Source organism: Dreissena polymorpha, chromosome 14 (assembly GCF_020536995.1).
Source record: "Dreissena polymorpha isolate Duluth1 chromosome 14, UMN_Dpol_1.0, whole genome shotgun sequence".
In the NCBI taxonomy this organism is placed as follows: domain Eukaryota; kingdom Metazoa; phylum Mollusca; class Bivalvia; order Myida; family Dreissenidae; genus Dreissena; species Dreissena polymorpha.
Genome location: NC_068368.1, coordinates 74,641,495 through 74,658,188, shown reverse-complemented (window position 1 = coordinate 74,658,188; position 16,694 = coordinate 74,641,495). Strand labels below are relative to the sequence as shown.

Below are 16,694 nucleotides of genomic sequence, written 5' to 3'. Positions count from 1 at the left end.
GGATGGAATAACTTTTCCATAATGACAACAAATTAAAATTATTTAAAATTGATAAATAACTATTAATTTTATAGTTACTTTGTGTTAATGTCGAGTTTTATACCTTGATCATTCCGGACGATCCTGGGCGATCCCGGCTTTTAGTTTCAAACGTATTTTCATTGAGAAAACACGTCACTACGAGGAAACCAATCAAAAACCGTGTCTAGCGGCATTCCGTTTAAAAAAAGGTACTAACGTGTTTTACCAGGAAAACCGCCGGGGATTTTCTCAATTGTCGGCCTCTTTTTGATTGCAATCAGGGGGTTCCGAATCTATTTCGAGATACGATTCGTTTGTTGGCTCCGAACTCACTCTGGGATTTAATTGTCATCTGATCGTACTGTATTAAGATTTTGCATCTTTGAAAAGCTTATTTAAAACGCAGTTTATTGATATAGAACATATAATCCCGCCCAAAATACACACGACCGGTCGGGCATGTTCCTGGGACATTGGCTAGCCGGGACCAAGTTACAGGCAGTGAATGTCGTTCGGACGTGCCTTAATGTTAAGCCCTGCACATTTATGTCAATTTTCTGTAGAATGGCCTCTATATTATCGGAACACATACTCAAAAAGCATGTTGATGCAGTGTTTTTTTAAGAGAAGTGTGTTTAAGATAATCGGTTGCGCGTTTTACGACATCGGATTTTGGGCGCGAATACAACTCGGGTACAGTCTAATATGGACCGAGTACAATTACGTTTATTTACCGTACCTGGGGTACATGTAAGTATACTTAGTGTACCCAGGGTACATGTAAGTATACTTAAGAGTACACGGGGTACATGTAAGTAGTACCAGAGCCGACAATGACCAATCGAGCTCCATTATCCCTCATGAACCGACTCAAAAAACCGAGTCGGCAATATTTGACTTAAGTTTTGGTTTGGTTGCTCTCGAGGGATCGAAAATTTCAGAATTTTCCTAAAAGCCCTACGGGTTTGATCCCCAGAAGCGACATTGAAAACTAGCATACTTTGTTATTTAAATGGCTGCTAAACCTTATACACAATGATAATGTGAATTTTCTCTCACATGATGTTCATCAGTCATATTATATAAAAACTTACAGCAGTAGTAAACAACTGGACAATAATTAATGAACGCATCTTTCATTTGTCTTTGACACTTTGATTTTGACATGGCCTAGATTTAAATGTGTGACTGGACTGGACTGGACTTTACCAGCACTCTTGTAGCAGAGCTAAAGTTTGAATGTACCATTGACGATCACCTAAATCCAGATTTGCTATTATAGACGTGTGGAAAGTTTTAAGGGTGTGAAAAGTAAGCAAAAATTGGTCATTACCCAACTGATCTATGACTGTATTAAAACAAGAAAAACCAGTGCCTGATTTAGATTTCCATAGATAGTTCAATAAAAACTAATTTCATAAGCCTGGTAACAGTTTAACGGTAATGCTACCAATGTGTCACACCAGGGCCTTGAATTTGAAATCTAGGACATGCATGGTCATTTCTTCATAAAATCAGGACACAAAATTGTATTTTAAGTCCTTAATTGACCTGGCTATAGTTCTCAGATTATTATAAGCTCAATCAGTATATTTATATCATTATTTATGCTCTGTGTATTGTAAACATATACACAATCATGCAGTTACATGATAGCAATAAATAATATCGAAGCTACCCAAACTATAAAGGTCATTGACAAAGCCTGTGGTCAAATTGTGAACACATTAGGTGTAATCGCCCTCTCGTGCCAGCAAAAACAACACGTTGACAGGTTGTCATTTTTGACAGTTCTACTTTCACTTTCATTTTGTGATATCAAACTATTAACAATTATGTGGCTGAGAAAAATATCGCCATTGCTTTTTATGCCCCCGGTAGGGTGGCCTATATCAGTTGAACTGTCAGTCAGTCAGTCAGTGTGTCAGTCTGTCCGTCCGTCCGAAAACTTTAATGGCCATAACTTTTTTAATATTGAACATAGCAACTTGATATTTGGCATACATGTGCATCTCATGGAGCTGCACATTTTCAGTTGTGAAAGGTGAAGGTCATCCTTCAAGGTAAAATTTCAAATATAAAGCGTCTGTCTGTCTGTCCAAAAACTTTAACATTGGCCATAACTTTTTCAATATTGGCGTGCATGCGTATCTCATAGAGCTGCATATATTGATTGGTAAAAGGTCAAGGTCATCCTTCAAGGTCAAGGTCAAAGGTCAAATTTTGCAATATTGAAGATAGCAACTCCATATTCGGCATGCATGTGTATGTCATGGAGCTGCACATTTTGAGTGGTGAAAGGTCAAGGTCATCCTTCAAGGTCAAAGGTAAAATATATGGCTTCAAAGCTGCGCAGCAGGAGGCATAGTGTTTCACAAACACAGCTCTTGTTTTATATATTTTCTGCACATTTCTTAAAAAAACTTACATCAATACACGATTTTCTTCGTTAATTCAATCATTCCTGACAGACTTGTGTACATATTTCGCTTACATTTTGACGCGCGTAGGTAGGACCGCATTACCGCTTCCGAAATGTGTATTCATACTATTGCCTTCGAGGAACTTATCTGATGTTTGACGGAAAGGGCCGAAAATGTGCGAGTGTGGGTCAAGTTCCCCACAAGTACTACGTTCCCGTTCCCCCAATTTTTTTTCCGTACCTAAAATTTGTTGTACCCAATTTTTTTTTCGTACCAATTTTTTTTCATCCCCAATTTTGTGTTCGTACCAAAATTTTTTTCGGTCCCAATTTTTTTGTTCCAAAATATTTTTTCGTACCCAAATTTGTCTTCATACCCAAATTTTTTTCGCAAAATTTTTGTACCAAATTTTTTTTTCGTATCAACATACACAATTGTGGTGATTGTGGTGATGTAGATAAACTTAACTTGATGTTTTTATATCCATCTTTTCAAAAGCATCGTCACACCAGTACTGTCAGTACTTTGATTCTATTCTAACACTAAATCATGGGCGCCGCCATCTTTTCTTTTTCCTGACAACCTGAGTTATAAACTAGAACATGGAGTTAAAAATAGAAACTATAAATATTAACGGATTTAGATCCAAACAAAAACAAACTTTTATCAAAGATTATATTTCAACTGACAAAATAAACATTATGCATACAAGAAACACATGTAGATAATTACAAAATGTCGAAACAAATAGAAAATTTACTATCAACAGAATACTTTTATGTTTGGAATTTTTCTAATAACCGTTCATGCGGATGTTGCATAATCGTTAATGATACGAATATTAAATGTTCTAAATTTTAAATTGATTTTGATGGCCGTTTTATTTCCTTAGATATAGAATACTTGAATGAATGATTATTTTAAAATGTGTAATATTTATGCACCAACAAATAAACCTGGTGACAGAAATGATTTTTTCGAATCAATAAAACAATATTTAGTATCATCAAAAAAAAATTACCTTAGGAGATTTTAACTTCATTTTAAATCCAAATTTAGATAAAATAGGAGGAACATTAATTGATGCAATTAAAGGTTGTAACGTTTTTAAACAAATTATTAATACATTTAAAATAACAGATATTTACAGATACATGAATCCTGAAAGAATAAGTACTACTTGGAGTAGAAAAGGCTCAAATGAAATAATATCATGTCGTTTAGACAGAATTTATGTTTCAAACTCACTCATTGACAAGTGAAAAAGTGTAGATATTATTCCATGTCCATATTCAGACCATTATTTTGTTAGTTTAATTTTAAATTTTGATAATATCAATTACACAAATAATATTAACATAGGAAATTCATATTGGAAATTAAATAATTCCATTTTTGAAGACACAGATTTTGTTTCTGCTTTTGAATTTAAAAAAAAATTGTAAGTAGAACTGAATCTATAACATTAGAGTGGTGGGATAATTTGAAAACACTTATTAAAGATTTCTGTGTTGATTTTAGTAGGTCAAAAAATAAAAAATCTTTTGATGAAATCACAAAGTAAGTTTAACAATATAAGCATTGTATTGATATTTCTGAAAAAGGAGATATTAAAGATAAATTAAATAAACTTCAAGACAATTTAAATAAAGGGGCATATATAAGAAGTAAAGTACATATTTTAAATAACAATGAAAACTCTAGTACATTTTATCATAACAAGGAATAAAAAAATGGTAATAACAAAATTATACACCATATTATTGATGGTGGAGTTGATAAAAAATCAACTGATGACATTTTAAATTCTTTTAAAACATTTTATAAAAAACTGTATACAGAAGAGCAAGTAGATGCATCCTTAAATGATACATTTTTAAATAATTTACCTCAAGTATCAAATGATGATAATAATATGTTAAATAACCCCTTATCATTAGATGAAATTAAATTAGCTTTAAAAGATATGGATCACACTAAAAGTCCAGGTAGTGATGGTTTAACTTCCTTTATTTACATTAAATTCTTCCATTTATTTGGCAATATTTTTTAACAATTATACAATACATGTTTTCATTTAGGCCATATGTCTGAATCACAAAAAATATCTTATATTACATTATTATGCAAAGATCCAAATAATAAAACATCAGTTAAACATTATAGACCTATTTCTCTTTTAAATATTGATAGAAAAAAATTATCAAAAATATAAGCAAATAGTTTATGTAAGGTTTTAGACTCAATCATTGGCATTTCCAAAACATGTTCCATCCCTGGTCGCACTATTTTTGATATTTTACATTTATTTAGAAATATCATTGATTATGTTGAACAAAAGAATATTAATGCTTGTTTTATTTGTCTAGATCAGGAGAAGGCGTTCGACAGGGTTTCCTGGTCCTACTTATATAATACACTTGTTTCATTTGGCTTTTCAGAAACATTCATAACATAAATAAAAAAATTATATCAAGATATTAAAACGTCTGTAATTGTAGATGGTCATATATCTGATCCTTTCTCATTATTTCGTTCAGTTCGTCAGGGCTGCTCATTATCACCCCTTCTATATGTACTCTGTCTTGAACCCTTTGCCAAAGTCATCCAAGATGATACAAATATAAATGGTATACAAACACCAGGAAATAAATTTCATATTAAAATGTCCTTATATGCAGACGATAATACTTCTGTTTTAACTGATGACAAATCTATGTATCATTTCTTTAAGCATGTTACTGATTTTCAAAAAGTATCTGGTTTAAAAATTAATTACAATAAAAGTTATGGCATGTTTTTAGGAAAATGGAAATCTAGATCAGACCATTTCTTTGGCATTTCTTGGGTGAACAATTCTCAATTATTAGGCTATAAATATGGATAAAATTTAACAGATGACGATATGTTTAATAATCATTATATTAATTTTTCAAACATTAAATTTGTGGTCAAATAAATGTACATCTTATAAAGGTAAAAGTGCAGTTTTAAATACATATGTAATCTCAAAACTCTTATATTTTATTCAATGTCAAACAATCCCCAGTCATTATATTAATATGATACAAAAGAGTTGTTATAAATTTGTATGGGGTAATGTTCATGAGCCAATTACTCGAAAAACATTATATTTAGATTTAAATGAAGGTGGCCTTCGTGTACCTAACATACAGCAAAAAAAAATAACGCTTTTTATCTTTCACATTTATTTAAATTGTTAAATGATTATAAAGCTCATTGGACATATTTTGCAAGATATTGGATTGGTATGCAACTTAGAAAATGTAATCACTCTTTGTTTAGTAATAATGAACCTCATAGTGAATTTGTACCATCATTTTATTTGGAATGTTTAAAAATGTTTACAAAGTTTGTAAAAGAGGTGAAGACTGATAATTTTATGCATTGAAATGTCAAACAAATATATGCTTTTTTAATTAATCCTAATAATGAATATAATCCTAAATGTAAAAAGGAATTCCCTTTAATTAATTTCAAAAATGCATTTAAAAATATTTTTCTACAGCAGTTGACTCTGACTGTAGAAATACGTGTTTTAAATTAGTACATTCAGTCTTGTATGTTAACAAATATTTATATGAAAAAAAATTCAATAAAGCCAGTAAAAAATGTACTTTTTGTATAACTGATGAAACATAGCAACATTTATTTTAAGACTGTATAATGACCACCCCTTTGAATAAAACTGTTCTATTTTTAATGGACATTCTGACCATTGAACACATTTCTATTTCATCTAAATACTTTCACTTTTTTTATGTCAATAATTCAGATGCTGAATTAAAATATGTGTATTTAGTATTTTTGTCGGAGTCACGGTATATTATTTGGAAATGTAGGAATTTAGTAAAACATGAAAAAATATTGTTGTCTCCCTTAGACTCAATTGTTTAATTTATCAATAGAATTAAGTTCAGAATCTCATTAGATTTTCACCGTTTACCAAATGATTCCTTTTATTTATATTGGGGAGGGTTATGCCACACAACCAATGAAAAAATATGTTATCATAAAGAACTAGAATACAAACATTACTTTTTTTTTATAAAAATGTACTTGTTTTCTATTGTTTGCTTTTTCTCTTTGATTTCAGGATGACAGCAGCGAGGATTTGGAGAGCCGGTGCTCGAGTTGTCATTCTGGGTCAGAGAGAGAGAGAGAGAAAGCAACAGAGTGTTTAGTGTTTTGTGTCATTTGTGTGATGAGTTTTTGTATTGATGCCTTTATATATGTTTCATAACTGTAATCATCAATGTTCCTATGAATCATTTCAATCATAATTTCATATACTGTGTAACCCGGCCTTGGGCTCATCTCATTTCATTCATTGAAATGCATTATCACTCGTGTTTCATCACTTTGTATATACGCCATACCATTGCCTCATTTCCACTCATGTAGGTCATAGGAACATTGTTGTTACCTTTCTTGCGTATTGAGTTTCATTTAAAAAAAACATATTTAATATCATACATGCTTTTTCACACTTGTTCAGACTTAACTGGATGATGGGGTTGAGGCGGGTAAGTAGTGGTACCGAAGGATCCATCATCCAGGGCAGCTGTGGATTTTTATATCATGTTCCTGGCGGACCATCGCGGGACGTGCCCGTGCATGACCTGAGGTGGTTCGCTGGGAACCTCATTTTATTTTATTTTTTTTTTTCATTTAAATATACAACCTTATATGTTTCTTTTGTCATGTTTTATTATTATTAAGGAACTGTGGTAACAATACTCTTGTTATACATGGAAACAAACAAACTCAATACAGCATACTAATTCAGACCCGCTTTAATTTAGGAAGGTGACTTTTATTTGTTTACAACTTTAAACTTACAATTCTCTCTGTTTTTCAATAACATCATATACATATTTATACGTGCAGACGTGAACAAAGACTGTGATATAAATTAAGCGTGCAGACGTAAAAAGACTGATATCAATTGAAAAATATTATTGTGTTTCTTATAACTGTGTTAATATTACCTAGCATACTAAGTCACCTTTATTTTGCTATTGTCTATTTATTTATCTTAAGCGGGTACTGGGGGCACTTTACACCCTAAGTTACGTTTGAATAAATTTTATGAAAAAAAACTCTGTCTATGACCACTATTAAACCACAGGCCTTGGTTGCGTGGTTGTCAGTGATGTTTGACATGGTCATAATTGACTGTGAGACCCCCCCCCCGGTTGGATTGGACAAAATTCAAGGGAAGTAATAACCTTTAAAGGGAGATGATTTCTATACCTGCCAAATGATAAATAGAAATTGTATTTCAATGCGGCGTAGTAGGGGGCATTGTATTTCTGACAAACACATCTCTTGTTGGGTCACTAGGTCAAAGGTCAAGGTCACTGTGACCTCTAAAAAGAAAGTCTGACAAGCTTTCGCAGCCGAGCGTGGCACCCGTTATGCGGTGCTCTTGATATAATTATTTATTGTTTTGTATTATTATTTGTTTGAAATATAATAATAATTATTATTATTATTATTATTATTATTATTATTATTATTATTATTAATGTGTTTATATTACTATTTTTAAAATTAAATTATTTTTATTGTTTTTAAAATTATTTTTATATAGACAATATTGTTCATTAAAATTTACATTGTGTTAAAATCAAATATAATCTGCTGTTATTGTTTTTTGAACGGAATCATTAAACTCTTTACAGTGTATGTTATTAAACGGACACTTATAATTTGCTTGAACATTTTTTACTGAAGCACAAACACAAATACAATTATTATTTAACATGCAATAGATTCGACCCTTATAATTCTTATTTTTATAGAAGTGATAAATAAATAGATTTTTACACAATACAATTTAAAAAAAAGTAACACACAAGTGTGATTGGTCTACTTGGAAGTATTTATATGAAACTAAAACAATGTATTAGTTAGTTTTCAAGTCAGTACCATGCTTCTGTAACATATGTTAATTTAATTATATGTTTATTAAACTACAGTATTTATTGAAGTATTTAAAACAGTGTTAAGTTTTTGTTTTGTTTTTCCAACACATTTACTACATGACTGCAAACAAATACGTATACAAATACATATGCAACACATCTGAAGTCCTGCGCGTTGTCTACATAATGATAGACATTGCCATTCAAAGAAATTGGCATATAAAGGTGGAAAGAATCCATACCTTTACCATAGAAGAAAGAAAGACTTAATCATAATACAAAATAAAGCTTATGGATAATATTTTGGTACATGTTTTTTTAATTAAACTAATCTTACAAACAAATATGCATTTCATGTATGTATTATATGAATAAGTGTGGACATATAAAGTCAAGTGGGCGCCAAAGTGTAGGCTGCCAAAATTTGTGCTCTCATATTTCGGATTATTTTGAGAATACCAGTGACAGGAAAATGTGATTTTTGTCAGTGATATTCATTAATGTTTGACGGATGCAATACTTAATTTATCTTTAAAAAAAGATATGCTAAAAGTAGAATAACAGTAGAAACTATTTGATCTGTGTTTATATTTTGGGAATATTTTATCAACGGATGAATATTTTTCCTGTGGTGAACACTTTCTCAACGGATTAATATTTTACCTGTGGTGATCACTTTCTAAACGGATTAACATACTTGCAATCACAATGTGTCTGATTAGATATAATAGGGACCAATTATTGGGTTTATCTGCAGTGTCGAGAAATCATACAATACCAAACAAAGGAACGTTAACCATTTTAAAGCAATACAATCTTTTGAAATATAGAGGTACCCGAGGCGGTTGAGATCAAGAGTTACGTGTATGGGACACAAATAGTGGCGTAAATTTAAATAATCTACAAAGTTTACCATCACAAATTCCAACTGTAACATCTTTGAAAAGACACAGCACACAAAACAGTTCAGATGCAAACTTAAACAACCTCTCATACCCCAAGAAATGCAATACACTAAATGGTCTAAACGAAAAAATATCTTGCCTTTCACTGAACTGTCATTCTGTTGTTAGAAACAAAGATGTTTTGATTGGTCAATATCTGAGAGAAGAAAAAATCGACTTTGCCGTATTACAGAAACCTGGTTCTCAGATGAAAAGCAACACCAAATAGATACCTCAGACTTAAATCAAAATGGTTATACAATGAGTACTGTAAATCGTTCAAATAGAACAGGCGGCGGAGTGGCTTTAACTTGTCGGACTGGGGTTACTGTACGAAAAGTGTCAAGTAGTAATACCCGGACATTTGAACATGGTATATGGCAACTGATTCTCAAAAACATTACAATTAATGTAATTGGCGTTTACAGACCACAATCATTAGGGACTGAACATCAATTTTTAACAGAATTTTTCGAATTCATGGAGGACATTGTTCCCAACTATTCAAATCTTATGATTCTTGGAGATTTCAACTTGCATGTCAACAAAACTAACAGTGTTGTGACTGAATTTAAGAATTCTCTTGTAGCAATGGGTTTGGAACAACATGTTAATTTCAGCACACACACAGAGGGAAATACACTCGACCTAGTAATCTCTGAGGCTACAAATGGTATTGAAATCAATTTGTGTGAACCAGGCCCTTTCATTTCGGACCATTGTGTAGTTAAAGTCGTTACCAAATTACAAAAAGAAAATATCAAGAGTCAAACAATAAAATTTCGAAATTTTTAAAACATAGACCACTCAGCATTTACTAACGACCTCAATGAAATGTCAAGTACAGCAGACAAAGTAGACACTTTTGTAGAGCAATTTGAAGATTAAATCTGTAGAATTCTTGATACACACGCTCCATACATTGAGAAAAACAAAATCTGTCGTGCACCAAAACCATGGTTTAATGAAAACATTCTTGAACTAAAACGTAAAACACGCCAACTGGAACGCATGTGGAGAAAATACAAACAACCAGAACAATATGAACTTTTCAAAAATGCCAGAAATAAATACACTTTCGAGTTGAATGCAGAGAAGCAACAATCGCTTAGTCAAAAAGTAATTGATTTTCATGGAGATTCTAAAAAACTCTACAAGTTTGTATCAGAATTAACAGGAAAAAATACTGATAACCCTATGCCTGAAGGTGAAAGCGACACCGCGATAGCTGAAAATTTTGCCGGTCACTTCCTGGATAAAATTAACGAAATTCGAGATTCCCTTGCAAGTTTCGAAAAATTCACAACCGATCACAAGGAAGTGCCATGTTTCGGTATGTTCGAGGAGCTAACCCAAGATGAAGTGAAAAAGATCATCAATCATCTTCCAACAAAATCATGCGAACTAGATGCATTGCCAACAAGAGTACTTAAATCATTTTTAAACGAGTTACTACCGTTCGTGACAAAATTGGTTAATCTCTCTCTGAGTCAAGGAGTTTTTCTCTTCCAAAAAATCAGTCAGCCTACAGACAATTCCATTCTTGTGAATCTGCTTTACTGAGACTAGTCAATGATATACTCGAAGGTATGGAAGAACAAGAGGTTACAACACTTATCGCCATTGATTTGAGTGCTGCCTTCGATACAGTCGATCATGACATTCTACTAGACGTGTTGCAAAAACAATACGGTGCATGTGGCACGGCACTAAACTGGATAGACTCGTACCTTCGTCCAAGAAGCTGTCGCATAAGTGTTCATTCAGCTTTATCGGCGGCACGTTCTTTGGAGTGTAGTGTCCCCCAGGGTAGTTGTCTTGGTCCATGGCTCTACCTGACGTCCGCTGGAACACTGTTTGATGTCGTTCCTCCCTCCATCACAGTCTACGGTTTTGCAGACGACCACACCGCAAACAAGCGATTCAAACCTACATCTTCTTCTGTTGAAAGAACTGCCATTCAAGAACTTGAAAGTTGTGCACTCGTTATTAACAACTGGATGAACGAGAATAAACTGAAAATGAACGCATCAAAAACGGAATTCATCATGTTCGGTAGTAGACCCCAATTAAATAAATGTCAATCTAAAGAAATAGATATTGCTGGTGACACTGTTAAAGCAGAAAAATGCATACGGTATTTGGGTGCATATTTAGACGAAACACTAAATTTTAAAGAACACATCAAATTTAAGTGCCGTACAGCCATGTACAACTACCTTAAAATAAAAAAAAATAAGGAAATACTTAACAAAAGAAGCAACAGAAATACTCGTTTTGTCTTTGGTAATATCCCATCTAGATTATTGTAATATCATCTTGTATGGAACAGCTCAATGCGAAATAAACAAAATGCAACGTATCCGAAACATGTGTTCCAAATTGGTACTCGGCCGACAGAAACATGACAGTTCAAAAGATGCCTTGTATGAACTACACTGGCTACCAGTAAAGGCTAGGATAACATTCAAATTACTGAACTTCATGTATAATTGTTCTGTTGGTAACGCGCCAAAACACCTTACAGAACTTTTAAAAGAAAAAGTACCAGCACGTAACCTACGATCTACCGTCTCGTTTGACGGATGTTATGATGTGAAACGCACAAAGAGAAAAACTTTCATGGACAGGAGTTTCGGAGTTGTTGGTCCGGAACTGTGGAATGACCTTCCATCAAGCATCAGGACTTCCGCATCAATAAACATTTTCAAAAGGAATTTGAAAACATTTCTCTTCAGAGACTTTTACAACCTAGTTTAATTTGAAAACCTGTGATTTAAAAAAATAATCGAGACTCAGTTGTACGGGCTTATTTGTCACTAGGACTCATAGGACCAAGCAATTAAAGAATTGTGCGGGCTTCTTTGCTCGAAAAGGATATTTATTGTACAAGTGACTGGTAACCAAGAATCATTAGGGCTTCTTTGCTCAGTGATTGAATTACATCAACCAGCTGTCTTTTAGTCATGCTTAGGCCTTCTAGTTGTGTCTTATAGTCACACTGTAATTTAAACCTTCAAGTTGTGTCTTGTAGTCACACTTGGTCAGTCAATGTGTGACTTGTAGTCACGATAGTTCAAATAAGGTTAAAACTCAAAAGAAGTGTCCTTAAGTATGACAGGTGACCGGTAGCTGTGGGATCCGACAGCCAGACTGCAGAAATATCCTTTTACGTATCCTTTTAGTAAATGAAAAACAGTGTCTTTATGTTGCCAAATATTTGCTCATATTATTATTATAATTATTGTCTTAACTCTAGTTATGTCAATTTATTACATAATATTTTACTTTTACTGTGTTTTAATAGTGTAGCCGGTATTGTTTTATTGCTTAAGTTTCTTACAACATTCTTATTTATATCACAAATTTAAAGAGCATTAATCCTTTAATTAATGCTGCATAATATTATCAATACCTCTTATTTTTTATCAATTTTATGTACATACTTATGTTTTGTACAACGCCATTGAATATAATTATATAAATAGGCGTTTCATCAAATGAGCAAGTTTCAGTTTCAGTTTCAGTTTCAGACATATTTGAGACTACATTAAAATAACAACAAGGAAAAAACAACTTTTTTGTCAACAGACATTTAAAGTTTACACACTTTGTTCAAACAGAAAAAGGCTTCATTTTTAAACGACAGGATGTCATATACATCATATAACATTTAAAGTATGTATACATTGTAATAAGCGAATAGTATCTAGACATTCAGATGAAAAAATGCATAGAAACACAATAATAGATACATGTAATTTTGATTTATGTCATATAGGTACTACATTTAATTTCTTTTATGATTACACATTAGTTGAAGTAAAATAGTATTTGTACACAGTTGTAAAGAACTACAATAATCATTAAATTTAAATACTATGTTTTGATATATCATGGCATTTGACAGTTTCCATTCACTGTCAAAAGATGCTGAATAACGCTTGAAAGTAATACTTTTCTTACATTTTCATATTCATGCTTTATGTATTTTTTGTCTCCTGTATAGCTTGGGATGAAGATGTCCATTTTACAATTGTATACGTATACCTTAATAAACAAAGTAACATTATTTAACGCTCTAGCTGGGTTTTTTAAATACACAAGAAAGGTTTTATTTCTTATTCATGAAAGGATAGGACTGTCATGGTAATATCTCATCAATTAATGTTTTTGATACCTTACATTCCCAGAATGACAGTTCTAAATTGTCCTCACATTGCTTGCACAACGAACATAATGGATCATCAGCTATTTTCATTTTGTTTAAAAGACAATATTTTCCTAGTATCCTGTGAATTACTTTGTATTGGCAACACTATATCTGTACATCATTTGTTATTAAAAAGGGTAGTTCAAAAATGCAGTTCCATTCATTTTCATTAATTATGGCATTGCGTTTTATATTCCATTTAGTTCTAACCGAAGTTAGTTCAGTGTTTTTATTTACAATAGTGTATAGTCTTTTTTTGCACCAGATTCATTTTTCAGTATTAGTTGCAATAATGGTGGCAAAAAAGGTGTTATTATTTGTTGGATAGGACAAGGTATTTATTATTTTTCCACAAATGTATCTATTGTTCTTGTAATCCCTATATAATTAATGAAACATTAATTGTTCTTTTCATTAAACCAATCGATAGAAATAAAAGTTGATTTGGAATATATCACATAGAAACAGTGAATTCCAGCATCAAACCATGATTTAAAGAAAAAATTATACTTCCTTTCAATAAATTTGGATTATAAAAAGTGGAAAATACAATAATTATTCTGCCTTCACTTCGATTTCACTACAACAAGGTATGAAGTCTTTTAAAAATTCTACCCAAACAGGGTTTGAAATTCTGTTAGATATATTTAAACCGTAATTATAACTGCAATCAAATAGTTTATAATATCAAAATACAGGTGTGCGATATCTATCCAATTTCCACTAAAGGATTGAATTATTTGTAACCAGGTAGTTTCAATTCTCGAATAAATGCATCATAATGCGTCATTTTTAAACCTCCTTCACTATATTCTATTATTATTGTTGTATACTTTATGTTTCTAAGTTGTCCCAAATTAAAGCCAGAATTGAAGATTTTATAAAATTCAAAATGGTATCGGTGGGTAATTGAATTCCGATTGTTGTAAGAAATCTTCTTTTCCATTTTTTTAGGATACTTTATATTTAAACATTTGTTTCATTGTAATTATTTTGACAGGTCAACATGGAAATTTATTCCAACTAGTTTAAAGCTGTGTTGCATCCAGTTAAAGTTCCATTGTGTTTTTATGGCATACGAACTATATTTGTTTTTGCCATTTACAACATTCGTTAATATTATGACCTGAAATATTTGAAAATCTCGTTGACAGTAAGTGTTTTATTTAAAGATTATTCAGTACATTCTAATACAATAGAAGTACCGTCCGCAAACTTGGACAATTTTTGTTCAAATATAGGTATTGTAATACCCTTTATATTATTGTTTACTCTCAATACATGTTACACAAATTCAGCGCAAAGGATAATAAAGTTCTGCGGTCGGAGACATATGCCCCCCAAACAGTGCTTTGAACAAGTGACCCCAGTTTCAAAAGGGTCAACTACTGTTGTCCAAGGCAAATGCACATATGAAGTATCAAACCAATCGGTCAAATTCGTTGACGAGTTATTGATCGGAAACGATTTTCATACTTATTGTGACAGTGACCTTGAAATTTGACCAAGTGGACCCAATTTCAAAAGGGGTTATAAACTGTCAAATATCAATGCACATGTGAACTTTCAAGCTAATCGGTAAATTCATTGAGGAGTTATTGATCGGAAACAATTATCACACTTATTGCGGCAGAGACCTTGACCATTGACCTAGGGATCTCTATTTCAATAGGTGTATTTTGTACAAAGAACCACGAAAATGAATCGAATGCCTTTTCAAAGTCTATTAGGAGAAGTAAACCCGGACTCTCATTTTCTATAATAAGGTGTATAATGTCATAAATTAACCTTGTATTTTCCCCTATGTATCTCCTTTTCATGAATTCCGTCTTGTCGTTATGAATTAACTTGTCCATAAATAATTTCACTCTATTTGCTACTATTCCAGAGGCAATTTTTTAAGCAATTGTTAAAAGAGTAATAGGGCGCAAATTTTGTAAAATAAAGCTTAGATTTATTGGCGTCGCTCTGGAGAGCGGCGACTAGTATGTAATGCATTTTTTTCGCTTATGGGAGAAGAAGTTATTTTACGGATCAATGTATATATTTTTGTTTTAAAAATATCATGCTTAGTGGTGATTTTTTGTGTAAATTAGTGTAAATAAGTACTGCATTTGTGCCTATTACAGTTATTACAACATTTATCGCCAATAATGCAAAGCTAATTGTTTTAATTAATAACTGATCCACAACTGATCACAGGGGAAAGATCACAGGGACTGGGCAAATACGCGAAACTTTCTTCTGGTTTTGTATTAAAACAAAACATAATCAAAATATATTTATTTTGTGTTTTTTCTAATTTGCTTATTTAGTGGAGAATCAATGTAGTACGATATTTGACGACCTATCGCGCAAGCAAGTTTATTGGAAGGCGTAGTGGTACGAAAACGTACAATGTATTAGTTTATTAATAGACATATAATAACGATCGCTATACACAACTTCACCAAATAGCAGTACATAAATGATGTCAGCCGGAATAGCTCAGTTGGGAGAGCGTTAGACTGAGGTTGTTAACGCAACAATCATCTAAAGGCCCCCGGTTTAATCCCGGGTTCCGACACGAACGCAACAGTTCGGCGGCTGACAATATTTTTCAGTCAGGTTAATAAATATAATAAAGCTTTATTTTATGTAGACATGTTAAAATCCATTTTACTACATTTGGACATTTTTATAAAAATTAATGGATGCCGCGTGGTGACAACGTTCATTAAATTTTCTTACATCACTTAAATATCTAATAAAAAACACGTATTTTTATATTAACATATAAATGCAAACAACACATCTATTATCCATGTATTTTTATGGTTGTCTATCATAGGCCCTAAGTACTATCCCTACCACATATAGAGCGCAAAGCGCGACACGTATTATTGATTGTAACAATGAGTTGCGATAAAGGAAGCAGCCGCTTATCAAGGAGGAGCTGCGTCTCAGCAACCCGTTTCCCTAGAGTCAAGCACTCCTCGGAGTTTTTTTTAAGAACCACATATAGAGCGCAAAGCGCGACACGTATTACTATCCAGGTGGTATGGGCCCTTAAGCATTATCCGACCATTACGTCCATAGTTATCTTCCTTAGAATTTGAGAAATTTTGAAATCGTTGTTCGAAGTCCAAAATTTTCATCCGAT

General features: G+C 32.4%; 1 non-coding gene across 1 annotated transcript; it reads left to right on the top strand.

The window, feature by feature from the left end:
* The first annotated feature begins 16,028 nt into the window (after positions 1–16,028).
* Trnal-gag (transfer RNA leucine (anticodon GAG)) lies at positions 16,029–16,118 on the top strand. The gene is given in 2 exon segments: positions 16,029–16,065; positions 16,083–16,118. It is a non-coding gene; the product is annotated as a tRNA-Leu (tRNA).
* Positions 16,119–16,694: the final 576 nt, after the last annotated feature.